Consider the following 25,474-nt stretch of genomic DNA (forward strand, 5'->3'; position numbering starts at 1 on the left):
CTAACCCGCGCCGGCAAGCTGTTAATATCATCTGGTGTTATTTAAAAGTTATTCACTTCTGGTGAATGATTTTCTGCGCAGTCCATTTAAGAAAGAATAACTGAAATATATTTGATGTTACGGAAGAGGAAGGACGCCTAATTCATTTCCCCTTGTCTTTCTTCATGATTCGCCTTGCCTGTTATGCTGTGCAGCAGACTTTAAAGCTGTGCGGATCAGCATAACGAAAAGGCGAGGGATCTCGCTCGTTTTGTCCACGACCGTACAGTACAATACGATGGAGCGGTACCGGTACAGTATCGCACAACTCACTGACATGCACCTTGTGTAGAGGTAAATACGTTGCTGAAAGGCTGTACAGGGGAAGATTTCCTAACAGGCATCCTCCGTCACGACGAGTGTCTATTTCTCTCGATCGAAGAATGCGGGAGACTGGTTCATTGGAAAGCAGAAACGAGGGACCTGACAATATGAGGACCATTCCAACTCCCGATTGTGAAGAGGAGGTGCTGGAACATGTTGCGGCGGACCCCACCATTCCAACTCCCGATTGTGAAGAGGAGTTGCTGGAAAATGTTGCGGCGGTTCGCACTACAGAGTACTCGTCGTATTGCACGTTAAATGGGCGCTGCACATACTAGCGTGTGGCCAGTAGTCCAAGAACAACAATTACGCCCATATCTCCCACAAAGAGTCCATGCAATGCTAGTGACTGATTTTATACCAAAAGGGTTGCATTGTGTCAGTGGTTGCTCCAACAAAGGATTGAGCGACCAGATTTCCTCAAAATCGTGCTGTTTGCTGACGAGGCCTCACTTGATAGTAATGGTATTTCGAATAGCAGGAATAGCCATGTGTAGTATGAGGAAAACCCTCACGCTTTAGTGGAGTCACGCCATCAAGTATCGTTTGATGTGAATACCTGTGCCAACATTGTAGGCGACAAGCTCATTGGGCTATATCTTCTACCTTGCCGTCTGAATGGCCACCTGTACTTGAGGTTCGTGCAAAGAGTTCAACCTGAGTTGTTGGAGGACGTACGTGAGAGAATGTGGCTACAAAATGACGGTGCACCGCCTGTCTTTAGTGTGGATGTCCGCAAATATCTCAATGCTGTATTTCCTGGTCGCTGGATTGGAAGGGGAGGACCTACTCCATGGCCTGCGAGGTCACCTCATCTGAATCCTCTTGATTACTTCCTATGGGGAATCTGAGGTCACCTGCGTCAGAATCTTGCTCGCTGATGCCACGCTCGCATTGTTATCGATTTCCGTCAGTTTCACCACATTTTGTAACATACAGTAAAAATGGTACTTTCATTGTGTCTGTGACGGTATTTGCAGTTAACTGTGACCAATGTAAATAAAAAGCGCACAGTAATGTTATTTTATTCCTGTTACCTTCTTAAGCTGGCTTCTTCCACCCCAGGTGCCTTGCCTGAAATTGTTCAGTGGAGCATCGTCTGCGTCCTGTTAAATTTTTGCACGCTCTTGAGGAAACACCCTGAATAGGACCTATGGCAGTAATCGAAGGCACCATAACGTCTGGTACTGCGGGTTTGCTTTCATCCCCCTAATGGCTGATGTCGATGGCATTTTCTAGCAAGATAATTGTCCTTGTCACACAGTCAGAACGGTTCTACAGTGGTAGCACATCTGCGACTCTATCGGGCGCCAGATCCGCTCCCACAAACAACCGGCCCATATTTTAGGAGAACTATGTGACCCTTGGTTCAAATGGCTCTGAGCACTATGGGACTTAGCATCTATGGCCATCAGTCCCCTAGAACTTAGAACTACTTAAACCTAACTAACCTAAGGACAACACCCAGTCATCACGAGGCAGAGAAAATCCCTGATCCCGCTGGGAATCGAACCCGGGAACCCGGGCGCGATGTGACCCTTGCATAAACATCTGGTGCCATATATCTCTGGAAACGTACAAAGGACCTTTCGTATCCACACCTCGCAGAACAGCTGCTGTATTTCGTTCCAAAAGCGGATTAACACGCTGTCAAGCAGATGTCAGTGTACATCGTCTGGTCTGTTACGATGCGTGATGGTGTAATGTCATATCGCGCGAAGGTCATTTCAAAAGGCGTGCACCACCGTTACGGTGGTGTGATCAAGTTGAAATTAATGTCAGCTGTGAGCGAGACGTTAGGCGTGACATTCATGTAGACATGTCTGCCGGTTCTGTTGGCTGTGTCGTGAGTAATTTAGTTTTAAAGTAGAAGCTGAAACCGAATCAGGTCGGATTACATGTAATGACTGGAGTGCCTACATCAAAACATAATCCGCAAGTGGAAAGCATCCAACGAACATTTACAACGCTTTGAGGGGGATGTATGGGAATAGTGTAGCGGACTGCAGCACAGTATCATAGTGGTCTGCTCCTTCCCATGAAGATCTTGTAAGCACTGAGGGCAACCCAAGAAGTGGAAGGCCATCAGCGGCAACAGACCTCTCAGGTTATTGTTAACGGCATTTTGAGAGAGTATCGACGAAAAGAATGGGTAAATTTCGTACGAGGCCAGAATATCTGTCACTTCGATTTACAGAATCGTAAATGAAAAGTTAAAGACCGGAAAAGTTACTGCCAGCTGCGTTCCACACGGTGTGAGCGAAGAGCAGAAAGCCGGTCGCAAAAGAATCACAGAACATTTGTTTCGACATTATCTAAAACAGGAGAACACTTTCTGAAAAGGACTGTTCCACTTGATGAAAGCTGGATACGAGGCTTTAAACCAGAATTGTACTCTTCACAATGGAAAAGTTCCAGCTCTCCACGCGCTAAGAAAATCCACCGCCAAAAAGGGTAAAATGGCACTGAGCACTATGGGATTTTACTGCTGAGGTCATCAGTCCCCTAGAACTTAGAACTACTTAAACCTAACTAACCTAAGGACATCACACACGTCCATGCCTTAGGCAGGATTCGAACCTGCGACCGAGCGGTCACACGGTTCCAGACTGTAGCACCTAGAACCGCTCGGCCACTCCGGCCGGCCAACCATAAAAGGTGAAATTGATGATGAACTTTGCGACTTCGCGTACAACATGAATGGAGTCACACCTACAGATAGAGCGCCCCATGGGACGTCTGTAACGGGCACGTCCTACAAGCTGTTTTTGCTAAATGTTTTGCGCCAAAAAATTCGTGAAAGACGGCCTGACATGCTTGTAGCTGGTGTTGTCATTTTGCAAGATCCTGCAAGACCGCCTATTGCCCTACCAGTGAGAGGAACGCTCGATAAATTTGGATGGGGAAACTTTCCCAGCCACCGTACAGTCCTCATATGAGCCTACTAGATAACAAACTAGACAACAAATCAATTTTTGCTCAAGTTGAAGGAACAACTCGACGGAAAACATTTTGATACAACTGATGAAGCTTCCAGTGAGGTGACCTGAGTAATCAGACACCTGAACAAGGGAGGTGCCCTATTCGGAGTAGAGAAGTTGCCAAAACGTTGGGAAGCTGTCGTAAGCAAGAAAGATGATTTTACTGAGGGCTTATAAAGCTATTTTGAAAAATAAATTATTTTCTTTGGTTCTGTCTTACAGTGTGCGGAACGTTTGAAAATGACCCTCGTGTGTATGTTCTTCCTGTTCATTATGGGTATGTTGTGTCTTTCTGTGGCTAAAGGGGCAAGTGTCAGATACAATACAAAGGTCCATCCGCTCATATATAATTAGCGACAAACTCCATCTTCGTACGAATAACACGACACTTAGTTCTAGCCGAGCGGTCAAAGGCGCAGCAGTCCTGGACTGTGCGGCTGGTCCCGGCGAAGGTTCGAGTCCTCCTTCGGGCATGGGTGTGTGTGTTTGTCCTTACGATAATTTAGTTTAAGTAGTGTGCAAGCTTAGGGACTGATGACCTTAGCAGTTAAATCCCATAAGATTTCACACATATTTGAACTTTTTGAACACTTAGTTCAGGGGATGCGCGATCATAAACACTGAATCCATGAAAGACTACCTCATTAGGCAAGACGTTTAAATTTATTACTTAGTTGCTACTAGCTCTATACGCGACACTTTTTGCAGACATTATGCATATTTGTCGCTGGTATAACTGAACCATATACGCCGTCTAAGGAGGATCATCAATGAATGGAACATTTCAAGCTAAAGTAAACAGATGTACTAATGTGCATTTTACTGTATTTTGTGATTTTTAAGACTTACCAATCATCCTTGAGCGCTATATACACTGAAATAGCCGTGTCCATAAGATGCGTTTTGATTGTGAATGTTTTATTTCTGACAACATCCTACATTTTGCCCACTAATATTACAACTCGGCATGAGGTTCTAAATCACAACGAACATGTTTTGTTACAAAAAATTTTTGAAGACCAGAAGAAAACAGCAAAGCCTGTCGAAACGGGTTATTGATAATAAAGAACTATTAATGCAATCTTGGCTATATAAAGTTTTTTACCAAGTAAAAACAGATCGCTCCTTCTCATTTCTGAATATGAGAAAATTCAGTATGTCTTATTTATTTTATTTTATGGGTTTGTGTGCCCCAACGCTTGTAAATTTGATTAACGAATGTATTTTAAAAGGTTGGACATTTTGTTCCTTTAAGGTGACATACCTAGCCTGTGTATGTTTTACTTCTGTAAAGGGAAAAGTTACTTTAAGGGACCGTCGTCTATACTGAATATCCATTTCTGTATACTAGAAGCTAATGTTCTCTGGTTACGGCCACGTACCACACAGTGTTACCTCGCAAATAGATACAGATGAAATTACGATTAAATGTTAGCAGCTGTATAAAGTGCAGGTTGCGCGAAATACGGTATTAACTTTGCAACGACAGCGCAGGACGCCGTTCCGGACGAGGGAGATAAGCGGTCGCCATGAAATAAATATTCGTTCCTCGCAATGTTTGCTCTCTGCTCGCTTCCTCTCAACACACTAGGCAGCGCCACTCTCGCCAGTTCCTCTAGATGCTTTGAAGCCAAAGAATATTTGACGGCCCTTCGCATACGCGAAACGTAGCTGCTGTAATATTCTCTCGGCTCTTTCGGGAATTCAGAGTGAAATTACTGTACAACAGAGGCAGATATTTGCAAGACACCAAAGACTTAATCATCAGTTACGCTTTGCCGCTCAGAAGAACGCAAAAATACTGTACGCTTGTAGTCTCCTTATAATACATTCATACCGTGACTCGTGAAAATTAATATACTTATCTTGAGGATAGCCTCTAAATGTAAATAGTTTGTTAATAATTCATTTCCTCCCCCTTTTATCCTCGCGGTCTTGGAGTACTGAAAGGGCACAGCCCCGAATGCTCCCGCGGTCAAAAGAATGGTACCAAATCCTCCCAAGGCCGCAAGGGTCTGACAAACGGTGGTACTCAATCTTTCCGTTTGAAACAGGTAGCAGTTCTAAACGTTTTGAATACTCCAAGCAGGCAAAGAAAAGCATATAAAGTTACAGTAGAAGATTGTATGTTTAAAAGTTTTATCTTTTATCTTATTGAGATAAAGTCCAGCCGGCACAGCACCAGCGACTAAGTGCGGCTCAAGGTCACGCGCAAAGCGTGTGTAAGTGAATCAATATTTTTTGTTTAAAACCTGAGAGGGGTAGGGTAAGGATATAAGGAACATGGCAGAGATAATTATATTATTGTCTATGATACAACATTCAATGTTTCAGTTTGGGAGGATTTGGTCCTGTTACCTGCTTACCTACCTGGTTTCGGGAGGATTCGGGGCTGCGCCCCATTGAACAAACCCCCTCCCTCTCTCTATTTCTCTCTCTCTCTCTCTCTCTCTCTCTCTCCCTCCTTCTATGTTTCTCTCTCTCTCTCTCTCTCTCTCTCTCACACACCCACACACACACACACCCACATACACACACACACACACACACACACACACACATACGACCGTAATCAGAACAGCAGCAATCGGTAAGTAAATACTATATATTATGTCGTAATTGTTTGCCGATGGTTTTCTAATTCTGATAGGTGCAGCAAAATAGCGATATCTACAAAAGAGATTACTATTTGATCATTAAATAAAAGGTAAAAGAAGGGTAATTTATGCAAATAGTTGAGGTGGTGTTGAGGTAATTAGAGTAGGAAATGAGACATTTACCGTATTAGGTGAGTATTGCTATTTGAGCAGCAAATAAACTAAGGATGACCAAAGTAGAGAATATGTAAAATGAAGTCCGGCAATAACAAGAAAAAGAAAAATTTGTTGGAATCAAATGTAAATTGATGTGTCAGAAAATATTTTCTGCTGGAAATTTTATTTGGAGTTTAGCCTTGTATGGAAGAGAAACATGGACTACAGCATATCGTTTACTATACTAATTTTGAGGCACAATACACTAGAATACATTAGAGTGGATAAACTTCTTTGCCAAGATCACCAATAAACCTTTATTCTCGATAATAGGTCTTAGTAATCAGTGCTAATATCTTCAAATATCGACAGTCAAGTTACTCTATATTTCTTAAAATAGCAGTAAACGTACTCTTACTTATGAATTGCAGGTACGTAACAGACTAGAAGACTGAGCATCGGCATGTCAAAAACTTAAACTATGACATGCCGATGCATCATTCTAGTCTGTAGCGTACCGCCGGCCGCTGTGGCCGAGCGGTTCTAGACGCTTCAGTCCCTTAACCGCGCTGCTGCTGCGCTCGCAGGTTCGAATCCTGCCTCGGGCATGGTTATGTGTGTTGTCCTTAGGTTGGTTAGGTTTAATTAGTTCTAAGTCTAGGGGATTGATGACCTCAGGTGTTAAGTTCCATAGTGCTTAGAGCCATTTCAACCATTTTTTTGTTGCGTACCCGCAAGTTCCTGAGATACAGTACTTTTACTGCCATTTTAAGAAATATGGATTTACCTGGCTGTCGACATTTGAAGATGGTAACATTGAGTACCGAAACCAGTTACGACAATAAAGGTTATTATTAGCGATCTTAGCAAAGAAGCTTATCTTCTCCAATATAACAGTTCGGACAAGAACCATATCTGACGTGGGGGAAACTGCAATCACTGCAGAGTGAGTGGCGGGCTGTAATGCGTCCACTCTGTTCGAGACGGAGAGCCAATATGGCGACAGGCCTTATGGCCTCAAGTTGCCACCCCTTCAGCAAGTTCCAAGCAAACACACGGGGATAGGTGTCTGCTATTTATCGGCGAGCTATTGAGCTATTGAGGCTACTAGAGAAATAGCGTCCAGCGCTAGTAAAAATCCAATGTCCGCTCAGTGCGATTCCTCTTGTAGGTCAGGGATGTGGTACACAGAAGAAGTAGCTATTTTAGTCTCAGATCGTTTTCTTCTCTCGTACCCTCAACAAAGATTTCCATTTTTCGGTATATTTAAAGCGTACTTTCTCTGTGAATGATGTAAAATTTCTCAGTTGAAGAGTGTATTACCCACTTTATATTTATGGGACTTAGGATGATTACTGAGGGCACTTTCGTTCGTACATATGCTCTCTAGATCGAATAGAGTAATTCCTGCCTGTTCGGCCAACGTAAAATTTATTATGGTCATGGCAGTTAATTTTTAAACGCGCGACTCCATAAATCTGTCACTTTCTCGTTGATTTCTGACATAACCTTGCCCCCGATGTTCCAGTAGCTTTCATTCACTTTAGCTTTTTTAAAACTATGAGCGATTTGCAAATGTCAAGACCAATAAATTTTAGATCGATATAACTAATACGGAACGTGTGGCTGAATTACCTACAGCAAAAGTGAAAAAAAGTAAGGATCCAACAAATGCAAACCATTTGACGGAAAATAACAACTCCAGAACAGAGCTTCTGTGAAGAGAGATACGGTAGCAGAATGCAAATTGATGTTTATTCGAAATGCGCCACTGACATGTGGACTGCCGCGGGAACTCGTAAGCATATTGTGCTACCGCAGTCTTTTATTAAAGGACGGCGCCTCCTCAATTTGGGACTAGCTCGCTCGTTTGAGCCCGCTGCTGCCCGTGCAGCCCTCGATGCGGCGCGGCGCTTCCTTCGGCGCCTCAGCGGCGAGACTAATTTATTTACGTCTCTCTGCAACTCTGATGGGGCCCCGGTCCATTCCGCGAGGGAGTTTTTCACTTCACCGCAGAGGCGCGCGAGTGCTCCCTAACTTGGCACCCAGCTGTTCTCTGCTTCTGCTTTCGCGTCTCTCCACTTCACTCCTGATTCACGTGCCGGCACGGGATTCCGACCGACTTTTTCATTTCGCCAGTAACTTGTGCTGGCAGCGGGCGTCCAGCAGATTTTACTCGCACGCACGCAAAATCTGTGATGAGAAACTTTTCGACAACACTCTCATCGAAACTGTTGAACTTCTACATTTACATCTACAGCGAAACGACAAAAGTAATGGGACAGAGATATGCACACAAAGGTATAAAAAGGCAGTGTATTGAGGGAGCTGTCATTTGTACTCAGGTGATCCAAGTGAAGAGGTTTCCGATGTGATTATGGTCGCACTACGAGAATTAAGAAACTTTGAAGGCGGAATTGTAGTTGGAGCTAGACGCATGGGACGTTCCATTTCAAACATAGTTCAGAAATTCAAGATTCCGAGATCCCCAGTGTAAAGAGGGTGCTGACAGTACCAAATTTCAGGCATTCCCTCGCACCACTGATGACACAATGGCCGAGGGCCTTCACTTCACGGCCGAGAGCAGCGGCGTTTGTGTAGAATTTTCGGTGTTAGCAGACAAGCAACACTGCGTGAAATAAAATTAGAAATCAATGTGGGATGTACGACGAACATATCCCTAAGGACAGTGCGGCGAAATTTGGCGTTAATGGACTATGGCAGCAGTAGACTGTCGCGAGTGCCTTTGCTAACAGCATGACATCGCCCGCAGCACCTCTTCTGTTCTTGTGACCGTATCGGTTAGAATCTAGACGACTGTAAAACCGAGGTCTGGTCAGAAGAGTCCCGATTTCAGTTGGTAAGAGCTCACTGTAGGGTTCGAGTGTGCTGCATACCGTACGAAGCCATGGACCTAAGTTGTCAACAAGGCAATCGGAAGCTGGTGATGGCTACATAACGGTGTGGGCTGTGATTACAAGGAATGGACTGGGTCCTCTGGTTATGATCGGCTACTCGGAGACCATTTGCAGGCATTCATGGACTTCATGCTTCCAAACAGCGATGGAATTTTTATGGATGACGACGCGCCAAGTCACCAGGCCACAATTGTTCGTATTTGGCATGAACAGCGTTCTGGACAATTCCAGCGTATGATATGGCCACCCAGATCACCCGAAATGAATCCTATGGAACATTTATGGGACGTAATCGAGAGGTCAGTTCGTGCACAAAATCCTGCACCAGCAACACATTCGCAATTATGGAGGGCTGTAGATGCAGCATGTCCCAATATTTCTACAGGACACTTCAAGAATGCATGCCACTTCGAGTTGCCGCACTACGCCGCTCAAAAGGAGGTCCGACATGATATTAGGAGACATTCAGTGAGTTTTGTCACCTCAGTTTTTTACACTCCGCAAGGTGCCTTACAGTGTGTGACGTAGGATTCATTACTTTCTGTTATCACTTTCCTGTTGCATTTGAGAGTGGTGTGCAAAAAGAATGCCTCTCAGCAAGCCTCCGCAGGAGTTCGAATTTCTCTGATTATCCTGTCGTTGTAGTTTTATAAGTATGTGGGACTAACGAGGGCAACACGAGAAGTGCCATAACCCGATTTTTCTGAAACTTCTCTCAGTGGAACAGAAGTCAAAAGCAGTGAACACGTGTCTCGACTTCTCTGTAGATATTCGACCATTTCTGATAAAACTAGTCAAAGTTTTCGAGGTAATGTACGTGTGTTTCAGCGACTAGCAGGTGTAGAAGTATAAAACCAGAATTTCCCTATAAATACCGCTAGCCGTCAGTGTAGCGCCCGTGAGAACGCGTCTGCAGCGCCACCTCCTTCCTGTAACGGCTGACAACGAATTTGAATTTCAACACACAGTAATCCAAGTTACATATATTGGTATCAGTTTCAAACCCGTACACATTTTGTGCCTAAGAACTACAATTTGCGGAGAGCATTGGTTTTCTGTTATCATTTGAAAAAAACTGCTGCAGAATCGCATCGAATGCTTGTCGAAGCTTTCGGTGACCTTGCTCTTGGGAAAATACAGTGTTTCGAGTGGTTCAAAAATTAAAAAGTGGTGATTTTGACGTGAGAAACGACGAGCGCGGGAAACCACAGAAAAAGTTCGTAGACAAAGAATTACAGGCCTTATTGCATGAAGAGGATACTCAAACTCAACAGGAACTCGCGGAACAATTGAATGCGACGCAGAAAGCCGTTTCTCTTCGGTTGAAAGCTATGGGAAAGATGCAGAAAATGGGAAAATTGGTTCCGCATGAAATGAATGAAAGACAGCAAGCAACTTGAAAGACCACTTGTGAAATGCTGCTCGCCAGATACAAAAGAAAGTCGTTTCTTCATCGAATAGTGACAGGTGATAAAAAATGTATATATTTTGGTGAATCCCGGCAAACCATCGACATCCACTGCAAGAAAAAATCGCTTTGGAAAGAAGAAAATGCTCTGTGTTTGGTAGGATCAGAAGTGTGTCATCTACTATGAGCTGCTAAAACCTGGTGAAACCGTTAACACTGATCGCTACCAAAAGCAAACGATCGGTTTAAATTGAGCAATGCTTGAGAAACGACCTGAATATGGAAAAAGGCAAGATAAAGTCATCTGCTCCTTGATAACGCCCCATCACACACAGCAAAACGGGTAAGCGAGACGATGGAGGCGTTCAGTTGGGAAATACTATGGCATGCGGCTTATTCTCCAGATTTGGCTCTGTCCTATCATCATCTATTTGCAACACTGGGACACGCTCTCGCTGAACAATGCTTCAATTAGTATGAAACGTACGAAAATGGCTCGCTCACTGGTTCGTTTCAAAAGAAGAACTGTTGTTTTGGCGTGGCATTCACAGCCAAGTGAGAGGTGGGAGAAATGTATAAATAATTTCGACAGTCGTGAGATTTTCTGGTGTATCTTTAACTCAGAATGTTGATTCAAAAAAGTACAAATACTAAATAGCAAATCATATTCAAAGAAGCTTGATAAGTAAGTAATCCTCATAGTGGAATTGTCGTTATATACAGCAAAGCAGCCTAATGACGATGATGTTCCAACCTTTGAAAAATATACACAGGTTGAAACTTTTATCCATTATGGATGTGGAACACTGCGGCCGTAATTAATTAAGGTTTCCAGAAATAACTGCAACCAATTGGCTTTTTCTTCAGTCTTTACCATGAGCGGTATCGAATCGCCTAACGACTAACAGTCACATGAAACTCACTTCTAACGAATGTTTGGAGCACTGTGGAGGCCTTGTCGTGTTATTAGCATCCATGGGTTTATTCTTGGTGGACACATTACTCTCAATTAATAAAGTATTCCGGCCTTTTATGCCGTGGTCGATGGGATTTCACTTTAAAACCCAACGTTTCCTCCCCATTTGCGTAGGACATTTTCAAGGGGGATCGTAGCTTTGTTGAACGTCCCATTCACACCCTGGCTCGCTACTGAGTAATGAAATCTCTTCGATCACGGCATAATACCCGGAATATTTTATTAATTGTGTCAATTCCGGCCGTGGATATTTACATTTTACAACACATTGCTCTGTATTGTGAGAAACGTAATTTATAGTTTCCAGTTACGTTAACTCTACAGCAGTAAACAAACGTTGCCACAGTCAGCATCTCTCACGTGCTTCACAGTCTGGTCTGTTTACGTTCTATGTACCATCTGATGATGAGTCGCTAGGCGATTCTAAACCGGCCACAGTAAATGAAGATTGAAGCATCACAAAAGGTGACTGGTTGCAGTCATTTCTGGGAATCTTTGGACAGGGCTGGATGCGTTGTATTACTGGGGTAATAACATCTTGGCTTTATGAACAATGTATATACAGTTTGAGAATTAAGTCAGAATATTCAATTAGTGTTTTTAATAATATGTAGAGTGGGATTGGACGTCACGTCCATTATCTGACCAAAAGTATCCGGACACCTATTAGTGGCCTCTGATATGGGGTGTGTCCACCCTTCACCTTTATGATAGCCTGAACTCTGCTGAGGCCATTTTGAATAAGGTATCTGAATGTCTGTCGGAGGGAGGGGGGGGAGGGGATGGCAGTCCATTCTTCCTCGAGCGCCGAAACCAGAGAAAGTACTAATGTTCGATGCCGAAGTCTGGGGAGAGGTCGACGTTCTAACGTGTCCCAAAGGTATTCCATTGGGTTCAGGTCGGGAATCGGTGCAGACCAGTCAATTTAAAGCTTGTTGCTGTGCATAAACAACTGTCTCACAGAGGCTGTTTTATGACAGGGAACATTGTCAAGCTGATACAATCATAGTTTACGGAAAGTTCCTCTACAGTACGAAGTACACAATAAGATACCCTTAAGCACCAAAGAAACTGGTGTAGGTATGCGTATTCAAATACGGAGATATGTAAACAGGTAGAATACGGCGCTGCGGTCGGCATCGCCGATATAAGACAACAAGTCTGTGGCGCAGGTGTTAGATCGCTTCCTGCTGCTACAATCGAAGGTTATCAAGATTTAAGTGAGCTTGGATGTGGTGTTATATTCGGAACACGAGCAATGGCACACTGCATCTCTGACACAGCGATGAGTTGAAAATTTTCCCCGATTCCTGATATTCACGACACATTTCACGATTGTTTCGTGAAAATCAGGAATCCGGTAGAACATCAAATCTCCGACATCGCTGCGGCCGGAGAACGATCCTGCAATAACGGGACCAACGACGACTGAAGAGAATCGTTTAATGTGACAGAAGTGCAACCCTTGCGAAAATTGCTCAAGATTTCAATGCTGGGCCGTCATCAAGTGTCAATGTGAGACCCATTCAACAAAACATCTTGGATACGGGCTTTCCAAGCCGAAAGCCCACTCGTGCACCCCTGATGAATACACGAAACATAGGTTTACGCCTCGCTTGGGCCCGTCAACACCGACAATGGATTGTTGACTGGAAAAATGTTGCCTGGTCGGACGAGTCTCGTTTCAAATTGTATTGAGCGTATGGTCGCGTACGGGTATGGAGACAACCTCATGAGTCCATGGACCCTGCATGTCAACAGGGGACTGTTCAAGCTGGTGGAGGCTCTGTAATGTTGTGGGGTGTGTGCAGTTGGAGTGATATGGGACCCCTGATACGACTCTGACACGTGACACGTACGTGAGCATCCTTTCATGCCCATTGTGCATTCCGACGGACGTGGGAAATTCCAGCAGGACAATCCGAGACCCCACACGCCCAGAATTGCTACAGAGTGGCTCCAGGAACACTCCTCTGAGTTTAAACACTTCCGCTGGCCACCAGACTCTTCAGATAGGAACATTATTGATCACATCTGGGATGCCTTGCAACGTGGTGATCAGAAGAATTCTCAACCCTCTCGTACTTTTACGAATTTATGGACAGCCCTGCAGCATTCATGGTGTCAGTTCCCTCCAGCACTACTTCAGACATTAGTCGAGTCCATGCTACGTCATGTTGCGGTACCTGTGCGTGTTCGCGGGGGCCCTATGCGATATTAGACAGATATACCAGTTACTTTGGCTCTTGAGTGTATGTTCATATCCTTTGAAATTTACCGTTTTCTTAAGCATAATAAGAGGCTGCCAGCTAAACATGAAAAGCAACCCCATACCGTAACACCAAATTCTCAACACATTACTGTTGACACTACAAATGATGGCAGATTACGTTCTCTAGGCACTCGCCAAACCCAGACTCTTTCATGCGATTGCGATAGTGTATAGCGTGAATCATCACTCGTTTCCAGTGACCTGCTGTCAGTGGCGTCCTCCCCACAGCACCTCAAGCGTCACTTAGCACTGATTACAGAACTGTATGGCTTATGAGAAGCTGATCGACCATTGTACTCCCTACGTACAGACATTGCACCAGCTGGACTGCTGGTAGCACGCTCGAACTCCTGGATGAATCCTTCCGGTGATTTTGTGCATTCTTATGCATCTACCTTGCTTAATGCCTGGCGGGCCTGTCCGTCAGTACACGAGGTGTACCTAGTGCAATTGTAGTTATTTCATCGCGTTTTCACTTCACAATCATATCACCAGAAATGGATGACCAGCCCATGCTCGAAGTCAGTGAGCGTTTTTGACCGACACATTCTACTGTTATCGCTTCTGCACTGACAATAAAATACTTGAAACTTTCTGGCAGATTAAAACTGTGTGCCTGACCGAGACTCGAATTCGGGACCTTTGGCTTTCGCGTGCAAGTGCTCTACCAACTTTTTTTTTTAATCTCATTTTGTTCGATTTTGTTCGTTGCATCTGCTCGGAGCGGACGTCGTAAGACATCCGTTTAAGTTCATTGTTGATCGATTAGTCAGTTTTTTTATTACAGAGGGAGCTAACGCTCTGACCGAACACGCTGAGCTACCGTGCCGGCGACCAACTGAGCTACCCAAGCACGACCCACGGCCCCTCCTCACAGCTTTACTTCTGCCAGCACCTAGTCCCCTACCTTCCAAACTTTACAGAAGCTCTCCTGCGAACCTTAGCCATAGCCTGAGGGTGTTTCCAGAATGAGATTTTCACTCTGCAGCGGAGTGTGAGCTGATATGAAACGTTTCATATCAGCGCACAGTCCGCTGCAAAGTGAAAATCTCATTCTGGAAACACCCCCTATGGCTAAGCCATGTCTCCGCAATATCCTTTCTTTCAGGAGTGCTAGTTCTGCAAGTCTGGAAGGTAGGAGACGAGGTACTGGCAGAAGTTAAGCTGTGAGGACGGGGCGTGAGTCGTGCTTGGGTAGCTCAGTTGGTAGAGCACTTGCCCGCGAAAGGCAAAGGTCCCGAGTTCGAGTCTCGGTCCGGCACACAGTTTTAATCTGCCAGGAAGTTTCATATCAGCGCACACTCCGCTGCAGAGTGAAAATCTAATTCTGGAATAAAATACTTGCTACCACCTTCAACACTGACCTCTCGTGACATTTAGTGGTCAGTTCTTCATTACATTGCCGTGCCCACATTCTTTTGATCACAAAGTGCCTGTGTGGTTCTGTGGCTGTTGGTGATCTGCGATAGTTAAAATTGACAGAAACAATTAAGACTTTTCACATCAACTGACGATTTCTGATAAATATCTGCAAGCTGTGACACATCAACTGTTGAAAATATTTCTGCTTATCTCGGAAGAAAAAAAAAAAGAAAACGAATTGCCTCAGATTAATTAAATGACAGACTGGGTAAATTTCTTTTCTTTTCTAGTTAATCATACGACTGCGTCTGCCACAACCTCATGAATGGCGAAAAGTTTACATTTTCTTCTTGTCTCATTTCGAACATTATTTCTCCAACATATCCTCCAGCTATTGTTTTCTGATTCCAGGAAATAGGCAATCGTGAAGATTTTAACCAGTATAACAGAAGGCTCGTAACGAAACTGATCACTCTGTAATTTGCCGTGAAACCTCGATACAACAGAAATGCATCTGCATGACGTGGATAGCTGCTAGAATGTTTTATCGTAAACGCAACTGTAACGCGAACGACCCCATATGCCAAATTGCGAGTGAAAGAAAGTGAAATTTTATCATCACAGATAATTTTTGACCAGTGTGGTTTTCACCGTATCACGACATTGCGAAAATCCCAATCGAAGAGAGGCTCCACCGATGGAAGACAACGGGCATCATGGTTTTTTCTTTTGGAGGGGGAATAACGTTTTGTCAGGATGGGAATGTTGGATGGTACGTCAAACCTATGCAGGAACATTTTACGCGTGGAGTGGACAAGCAGAGGAATTAGAAGTAATCATAGACATCGCGCATGCTACATAATACCTCTCACCCACACACGTCAACACTGAAAAAGTTAAGAAAGATTACTCCAAAGTCTCTTTTTCCGATACGTTGTATCCATCACAGATTGTACCATCATAGGTAACATGTGCGAGATATAAAGGGTAATGACTTTCAGTAGTACAAACAGCTTAAGCGATGCTGTGCTCGAGACTTGCTGCATAATGTCAAGAAATTTCCCAAGAGAGCTCCCCGGAAATTTCACACTTCTGACGTCAGTGAATAAGACTGAAAAACGTCTGTATTTTAATTTTCTTCCATATGCAAGTTATGTGTTGAGGGAACCGTGACTGTTTAGTGAGAAACTGTGGAGCAGCTACATCTCAAGAACCTCTTTCCTTCGATAATATTACTTTCATCGTCTTTTACTCTATTTCTCTTCGACTTGCTTCGTTCGCTATGGTTCACAATTCACTTTTCAATGTATACTAGAAATCCTCAGCGCATTATTAGTGATTGGTAATATTCTGAAACCTAGCTTGTGATAACTGGCACATTCAGATGATGCAGCAGGCCAGAATTTATGTAAAGTGTATGTAAGAGCAGCATTGAGAGATGAACCTCCAGAAAGACAATCAACGCTTACGACGTTAACTTTCTGAATATATACTTGACGTCCTGCTGTCTTTAAAGGTTTCTTTTAAAATTACGAGTACATTTCTCTCGAAACTTAACAATGACACTACAGTATTATCCACTTAATCCTATAGCGTACGTCACTCACTACCTCACTTAGTTTGAGGGTTTTGTTGTAACTGATTTTCAGTTTTATACTTTTTCTCCACGTCACCTTCATATTCATTCTTGATGTTGTATAGCTATTTCCCGCAGCAAGGCGCAAACAATGTCATGTCACGTTTTACGATAACTCTCTCCAGAGTTTAGTGATCTCCTATCTGATTATAAAAGTAGAAGTTACTGTGTTCAACTAACTTATGGGAATGCAGCTGGGTGATTTCGTCGAGAACCGCCAATATTTCGACAGGAGCGCACCCTGCAAAACTGCAGAAAGCATGCAAGAGAATTTAAAAGCTCAGTTTTCAGAGAAACTGCGGAAAGATAACACTCACACACATTGTAAACACTAGCGTCATCACAAACCAAAGACGAATGACGTTAGATGCTGTCGTTAGCGAAATTTATAATCAACGATTGAGGTAGGCCAGATCTAGTCGCTATCAGCCATTCTACACGCAGTGCCTTCTGCTGCGGAGTGTCCGTTTTCGTCAATAACACAAAAAATATTTAGGTGTTTTTGAACATCAACTGCAAACCGCAACTTTATGCCGTCTCCATTTGTGAAATATCCGTAAGCAAAGTCGCAAACATCATTTTCGAATACCCTGTATGTCAGATTCTGCGTGTCAAAAAGAGTCCTTAGTACGTTTGAAGATGCAATTCAAGAAACATGTAACATCCTATTAGTCCTGTTATTGATTAAATTGGAATACAACCAAAAATTCGCAAACATGGAGATATATTTCCATATACAATTAGGCGCATTGTGTCTGATCCCTCCAACTGCGAAAAGCGAATGTAATTATTAATCTTTCCCTTTTGTAAAAATGGTCTCAAATTTAAGAACTCATATATTCCTAATATCTTCATCAACACACATATAAAAATTTTTAGGACAAGTATTGGAGTTTCAAGTAAGAAAGATGTAATATCGCTCGATGAAGCACTACTAATTTCGATTTTTATTTTTATGACGTTTCTCATGATCAGCAAGATAATGTGAAGATATATGGTACTTCTATAGTTCGCCATTATGATATAGACAGCTTTCATCTATATCAAGCATACAGCAACATTCTGAAACAGAAACACTGATAATGCACTTATTCTTTTCAAACAACACGAACGTAAATTCAGGCACGTATTGAGCGATCATGTTAAACGTGATGTGAGTTTTAATGCTTTCCTCGAAGAGTACAAAAGAGCTTGTAGTGATGATGCTTATAATTTTCTACTTATAAGCAAAGTTGATGATTTAAATAATAACGTATTAATTTCAACAACTATACTTCTATTTCATCGACCATATCGAAGCTTCACAATAGTACAAGAGAGAAGACACATGAAAGTAATCATCCATAAGATGTAGTAAGTTGCGTATTGAGATGCTTGCTTATAATTAGTTAGGTTTCTGATTGAGCTGCGTCTGTCAACAACAGCAATATGAAACTTTTTGACAGATTAAAACTGTGTGCCAGGCCGGGGCAACAACCCAGACCTTTACCTTTAACGGGCAAGCTATCTAACAGCCGAGCTACTGCGGCGGCGCGGTTCTTTCCGTCCCTTGCACCTACCTGTGAACATTGTCTCAACAGATCATCAGTAGGGAAGCCGAGTGAAACCTACTGCGCTTCGACGTGAACCAGGCTGCAATTAAAGTCACTAATCTACGTTTCGGGAGAAAGTTTTCATATGAAATGAAAGGTTGGAAATTTTGTCCTCAATTAATATATTCTGAAACTCAGGTGAACAAGTATCACTGCCAAGCCCGTGCTACTCTTAACACAGTCACTCACAATCCCTTTTACTCACGTTAGCAAGTTTATGGTGTTGCACTTCCCGGAAACGTAATAGCTACAAAAATACTGATTGTTTTAGATCCAATGCTCGCCAAATATTAAGTCTGTCGGTACCAAATGCAGTCACAGTTTTTAGCCACCGATCTGCTCAATACGCCACGAAGAATATATGTCTTTTCTCGTCACAAAATTCACTTAAAAATTCCGAAATTTCTACACACACATAGGAATAATTATGCCGTCACATTCCAACACGTTTGATGTATGAAACACTGCTAGATCCGGCAACTTATCATTTACATCGGAACTATTACTACACACGTCCGATCTGTTTCATGGCTAGGCTTCCACTCCTCCTCTAGAATACTGTCAGTCTTCTCTACCAGCAGAGAAAGGCGAGCGAAGAATATTGCTTCACCATTGGTCAGTTTACTCATTAACTAATAGCAAAACAACACCCTCCCGCGTCAGTCCGCGCTTTTCATCAATAACCAATGGCAAAATAGTAAACCTAACGACTGAACCTTTTACCGACGTAATTATCTAATATGCTGAAGTTTTGTTTATGCATAAAGTTATTTACTATTGTTATTTATACCTGAATTAACTTTCCCTTTACCATAAACTTACTTTACAGATCTATTCTACAAAAATCCCCTTTGTTCATATCCATACTTCCTCGAAATGTTCCCACACTAAACCCCACTACATAACTCTTTAAACAATTATCTTCATATTAACCTTAAACCACACTCACGCATCATTCATACTGCTAAAACACATTTATAACATTTTACCTAAACAAAAAGACATAATAACTCTTTATGCAAATACTACAACAATTTATGAAAAACATTCTATTACTTTAGTGCACTCTAGTGGGCACAATCGAAACTAAAATCACAGTCCCCCTATTCAATATTGTCCTCTATCGGCTGATACATAAACTACTGCGCGTCCGGTCGCGCGTCACCATCTGTCACTATCCAGCTTTGAGACACATCTCCCACTTAACCGCCTCCAAGGCAGGATCGTTAAACGGCGCTACGCCTCACTACCCAAGCACGACTCATAATCTGTCCTCACAGCTTTACTTCCATCAGAACCTTATCTACTACCTTCCAAAATTCACATTTCTCCTGTGTACCTCCTAGCACACCAGGAAGAAAGGATATTGCGGAGAAATGCCTTATCCACAGCCTGGGAGGTCAGCCAGTAAGTTTATAATCAGTACAGTGTGAAAATTCATCCTGGGAAGAGCAACACGCTTCTCAATTCCATCAGACCGAAAATTAGTCTCAAATCTCAGGTGCTGAAGTTTCAAGGAAATACGTTCAAGAAGTTCTCTTTGGTGCTTGGGAGGCTGACATTTAATCTGCGCTGGAAAAAGCATGAAACGCTTTTCTCAAACACTACAGGGATTTTCAAGAACGACAGCTATTCTGAAAGGAGAAGAAAGACCAAGAAGACGACCAAAGCCAAAGAGATCCTTATGTAACTACGAAGGCTTCTGCGGCCGACGTCATGATGATTAGGATCCTTGTGGATGTTGTACCGCATCTTTGTATAAAATAAATTTCTTGTATTACAGCAACCTTCCTCAGGGCAAGACAGGTTTTGGTGCAGGAAAGGTGACTCTTTATTGTGGGCGAACGGTGTCAACATGTCAAACTTTATTGGTCCTAGAATATAACACACTAGGCATCACGGAAGGGAGCGGATAGGAAAAAAGTTATTGGTGGGCTAGCCAGCTTGTCAGTGATTGGCGACAGTCTGTGCGTATGCACAATAGGTCATCAAAAATTTTCTGTCTGAGGTCGTCGCTTCAGTATATATGCAACACAACGCGACTCCGATACGAATATATAATCACCGACATGTAGGCTAGGGTTTTTCCTTCGGAAGGAAAATTTATAAAAGCAGAAGGCAGGGAAATAACTGGCAAAATTGGAGGGGAAGAGAAGAAGATGAATTTCTTGATGAAGATTATGACAAAAAGAAAAAGAAGAACAAGAAGAAGATGGAGAACAGATACGAAAGAAAGTTATAGCAGAGACAGGAAGTAGTATGGCAGTATAATTTGTAATGAACCATCAGAAAAAACACATGATACTGTTTCTGGCATCATATTCGATCCGATAACAAAATTGTGGATGAATGAGATCACCGGCAGATATTTATAGAGATGATTTAATAATTCACAGTGTAAGATAGCTAGGAAAGAGAGGGGTGTATAACCTATTGTTTTACTTTAAATCCATTAAAAAAGTTACATAACATGAGATGTTCAAAATTACGCTAATATTCTCAGAGCATATAGACAAAATTCTCTGTTGTAGACCAGTGTATTCCAATGGGGGCTACAAAAATACCAATAACGTTAAACCTGAATCGTCATTGAGGGATGACGAAATACATATAGGCACGGGAAATGCAGGTACAGAAAGAATGAAAATGAATATATTAAAGATTGGAGGATGGCCTCCGACGAACCGTAAGAACATGTCAACTATGTCCACTGGAATAAACCGAATAAATTGGTAGACTATTTTGCTTACTTGCATTGAAAACGGTTGGTGATAATTCATATGATAATGGAATAATATCTATTGAGGGGTAACTTCAGGAAGTGTTGCTTACTGGTTGAAGTTTAAGTTGGCGAGGATAAGAATGGCTGCAGAAAATGAATTTAAAGACTCTCCTGTAACATTCCATCAGGTGAAAGACAGTCACAAAAGGTGCAGTTCACAAATTCTAAAGATTCTGAAAACAGTCATTTCATATCATGTGTTTGTCTTACCCGCCAGTGCACACCAAGTAAGCTGCATATCGCTACATATCGGCCTTCTTGTTCAGATCTGCTTGTTCGTTGGACAATTACGCAAATGCCATCACTTCCGGAGATGAATTACGTTATGCTCTAACCCTGAAAATGTGACATGCTGATTGTAGATGTGTGTGTATTATGATAATGAAAATATAACATATTGATTGTAAATGTATTATGAAAGTGTAATTGTAACATAGTGAATACACATGTAGAAGACATGAAATGGAAATGTTATGCAAATGTAATGAAAGACTTTCATGAGCTGCATAACTGAATATTATTCCTGTGGTCTAATCTACATAGCTTGTTTGAACACTGTAGAAGACATTAAATGGAAATGTTATGCAAATGTAATGAAAGACTTCCATGAGCTGCATAACTGAATATTATTCCTGTGGTCTAATCTACAATGCTTGTTTGAACCTACATGACAGACACTATATAGTCTCTTCATGCATCTACGCAGTTGCCTAAAGTATGTCATGTGATAGTTTTCAGAGAGTGCATGTGTAAGGACTTGGCTGCATGTATACAATTGCATTTAATGCCCGTTTGATCCTGCAAAGCAGACAATTCCACAACTGGTACCATCAATGCAGGAGAATGATGTCATTCCCCGCCCATTATTACTGTAGGAAGTTCTGTGACAGGCTGTTTCTTTTTTATGGCATTGAAATACGGAGTTGTGATTAGGAGAACAAAATATATCACAGTCGGCTTAGAAACTCTCTGGTTGGCCTGTTTCCAAGAAAGGGGTGTGGCTTCAGAAAGTTGAAATTATGATTGGACGAATTGAAGGGCAATAAAATAATGTACTGCGTTTTGAAGAGCTAAATTTGAGTGTTCGCTCAGTAGCTCTATAACTGACCTACTTCCAACAAGTGGATGTGGCTTATAGAAAGGACTGGGCCTATTTCTGTAAAAGAGGCACGCCTGACCAAAAAAAGGATGGGAGGGGGAGTGGAGGAGAAGTGATAGAAGAAGGGCGTAGGGGGGGGGGAAATTGATGAGGACCGGAGCTTGAAGGGGAGGGGGTGACGAGGGGGATGGGGTGGGTGGAGGTTAGGAGAGTTCGTCATATTTTATACACGGAGCACTTGGTTTTAAAAATTGCCAAGCACAGTCAATAAAATCCTCCTGGATTTGGGGCCGCGTTGTAAACTGTAAAATTCCGACGTTTCGGTGAGTATTGCAAGACGCCTTCCTCAGGGTGTATTGCTAACTGCTGAATGGGCGCTAGTTTGATTACTTAAATACTATGGAGGAGTGCTGTCATTGGATATGAAGATGAGCAGGAAGGGTATTAGGTGTTCTTTTATTGGGCTTGGCATTGGGTGTTTTCATTGGCGGAAGCAGGCATTTTCCGTTGGAGTTTCCTTCATTGCTTGCCATTCATGTAAATCGTCGAAGAGGATATTGAGCGGCTACTGCAGCGAAGCGCTGTTTACTAACTGCGTAGTATCAACTAGGGCGCGTTGGTACTCCGTGTACCCTCTGCCGCTGTGGCTTACCGTGCGCCTATTGCTTTGCAAGAGCTGTCCTTTCGCAAAACTGTCACTGCTGCAGCCAAGACGCTGAAAGTCGGTACCCATCTTCCCTGTTCATATTGTCGGGTCGCTTGGCTATTTCTATAGCCTCTCTGATCTTCCTCTTCAAGCTAAACGGCTGTTTCACCAATACGCGGGCCTCTCGAAATTCGATCTTCTACCTGCACTGCTCCTGATGTTCTGCCACCGCTGATATGTTGTATTCTTTGGGACGGATATAATTCTAGTGTTCAGATAACCTTGTGACTATTGGACGCCCCGTCTTGCCAGCATACACCAGTCCACTTTCACAGCCGATTTCATGAACTCCGGCGGCATGAAACTTGTCAACTGTTTCCTTCGTCGAACCCAGAACGTTCTTTTATTTTGTTGTTGTTACGAAAACTAGGTTCCCAATAGACACAAAGACACAAGGTTAAAATGGTTCAAATGGCTCTGAGCACTATGAGACTTAATATCTGAGGTCATCAGTCCCCTAGAACTTAGAACTACTTAAACCTAACTAACCTAAGGACATCACACACATCCATGCCCGAGGCAGGATTCGAACCTGCGACCGTAGCGGTCGCGCGGTTCCAGACTAAAGCGCCTAGAAGCGCTCAGCTACACCGGCCGGCTAGACACAGGGTTATCTGAACACGAGAGATGTATCCGTCTCAAACAATATAACAAATCAGCGGTGTCAGAATACCAGGAACAGTGCAGGATGAAGATCGAATTTCGAGGGGCTTGCGTACTGGCAAAATAGTCGTTTAGCTTGAGGAAGATCAGAGAGGCTGTTGAAATAGCCGGCTTCTGTGGATGAGCGGTTCTAAGCGCTTCAGTCCGGAACCACGCTGCTGCTACGGCCGCAGGTTCGAATCCTGCCCCGGGCACGGATCTGTGTGATGTCCTTAGGTTAGTTAGGTTTAAGTAGTTAAGTCCCATAGTGCTCAGAGCCATTTGAACCTTTTGAGCCACCTCAGATGTTAAGTCCCATAGTGCTTAGAGCCATTTCAAGCTGTTGAAATAGCCAAGTGACACGACAACATGAATAGAGAAAACGGGTCTGCCAGCAGTGACAGCTTTGCGGAAGGACAGCTCTCGCAAAGCAACAGGCGCGCAGTAGACCACAACGGCGGAGGGAACACATAGTGCTGACGTGCCCTAGTCGATACTATAAAGTTAATGAAAAGCGCTGCAACAGTCGCTATTCGCCGATTTCCAGGAAGGAAACTCCAACGGAAAACGCTAATTTCCGCCAATGTAAACACGCAATGCAAATACCAGTAAAAGAATACCCGATTACCCTTCCTCCTCACCCCCATATCCACTGACAGAACACTTCCATAGTATATAAGTAATCAAACTAGCGCCAATTCAGCAGTTAGCAATACACCCTGAGGAATGCGTCTTGCAATAGTCGCCGAAACGTCGGAATTTTATAGTTGACAATGCAGTTCCAAACCCAGAAGGATTTTATTTCTTGTGACAACATCCGCAGAATCCTACGTTTACAATTGCCAAGTACTATCACTTTCGACTATTTACTGGTAACAGCTGATTTATAGTCGCTGTAAATTCTCATCTTCTCTCTTGCGGTTCTGGGTTTATTTATACGCGGTGCCTGTAACACGTTGTCTATAACACACATATTTTATCTTTGATACGTTGTGTGGCCAGATACACAAGGCAGCGCAGAGATCACTGTGTGTGACTTACACACCTCGAACATTACAGTTGTGCCGTGAAAAGACGTCACGCAGACGCGGTCCGTTAAAATCCGCGCCACTGGTGCGGCCTGCATGGTAGAGTTAACTCAGTGGTGACACTGCGTCACGTCCATCGCGACACAGGCGCCACCGCGAGAAACATTTGGAGAAGAGAAAGTGTGACTGGAGTCCTGTTTTGTAGAACAACGAACGACGGGCATATACCAATAGAGGAAACCGCCGTTACATTTGACAGCACGGCGTGGGTGCCGTGGTGGGAGAGTGGCAACAAGTGTAATTGCGCTGGCCGGATTCATGCTATACGGCGAGGCTGGGCATAGTTTGCTTCAGGGCGACCTGGCTGGTCGTTCCCGAACCTGGAGATAGCGAATTTTCCTGCGTGAGTCTGTCCTAAAATAGAGCTGTTCTCTGCCTCTTGGATGTCTGCAAATGTAAGTTAGTGTGGGCTGCTGTATGTAGTACTGTGTGTAATACAGCTTGACCAGCAGAAATTGTATTGCCACTACTCGCTGCGTAACTTGGGTTCGCGTCTCTGAATTCCTTATGTAGCTTGTTAAAGCTGTTAATGTGTGTTTGGTTGGCCACTTCCAATCTGACGCCATCTGAGCTTCATTTATGTTTATGCAACCAACTAGTTCCTTATTTAGTGTGTATTTCCTATTAAAATTTCAAATACAGTTTGCTCCCTTGCATAATGAATTTAGCATCTGATAAAAATTAATGACAATTTGTGAACAAGTTAATGAGCTTTTGAGTGAAATGAATTAACTTTTTACGGTGCATTTTGTTTCAATTGATTTAAATCGTGAAGCAGCAGTGGTGTTTCATGTACAGTATTTTCCAATGTAAGTGGTTTTTACACTATTTCTTGCTTATTTTAGTCAATCACAATTACAACAAAATTACTTACTTAATGCAAAAAGGAAACACAA

The sequence above is a fragment of the Schistocerca piceifrons genome, chromosome 2, assembly GCF_021461385.2.
Source record: "Schistocerca piceifrons isolate TAMUIC-IGC-003096 chromosome 2, iqSchPice1.1, whole genome shotgun sequence".
In the NCBI taxonomy this organism is placed as follows: domain Eukaryota; kingdom Metazoa; phylum Arthropoda; class Insecta; order Orthoptera; family Acrididae; genus Schistocerca; species Schistocerca piceifrons.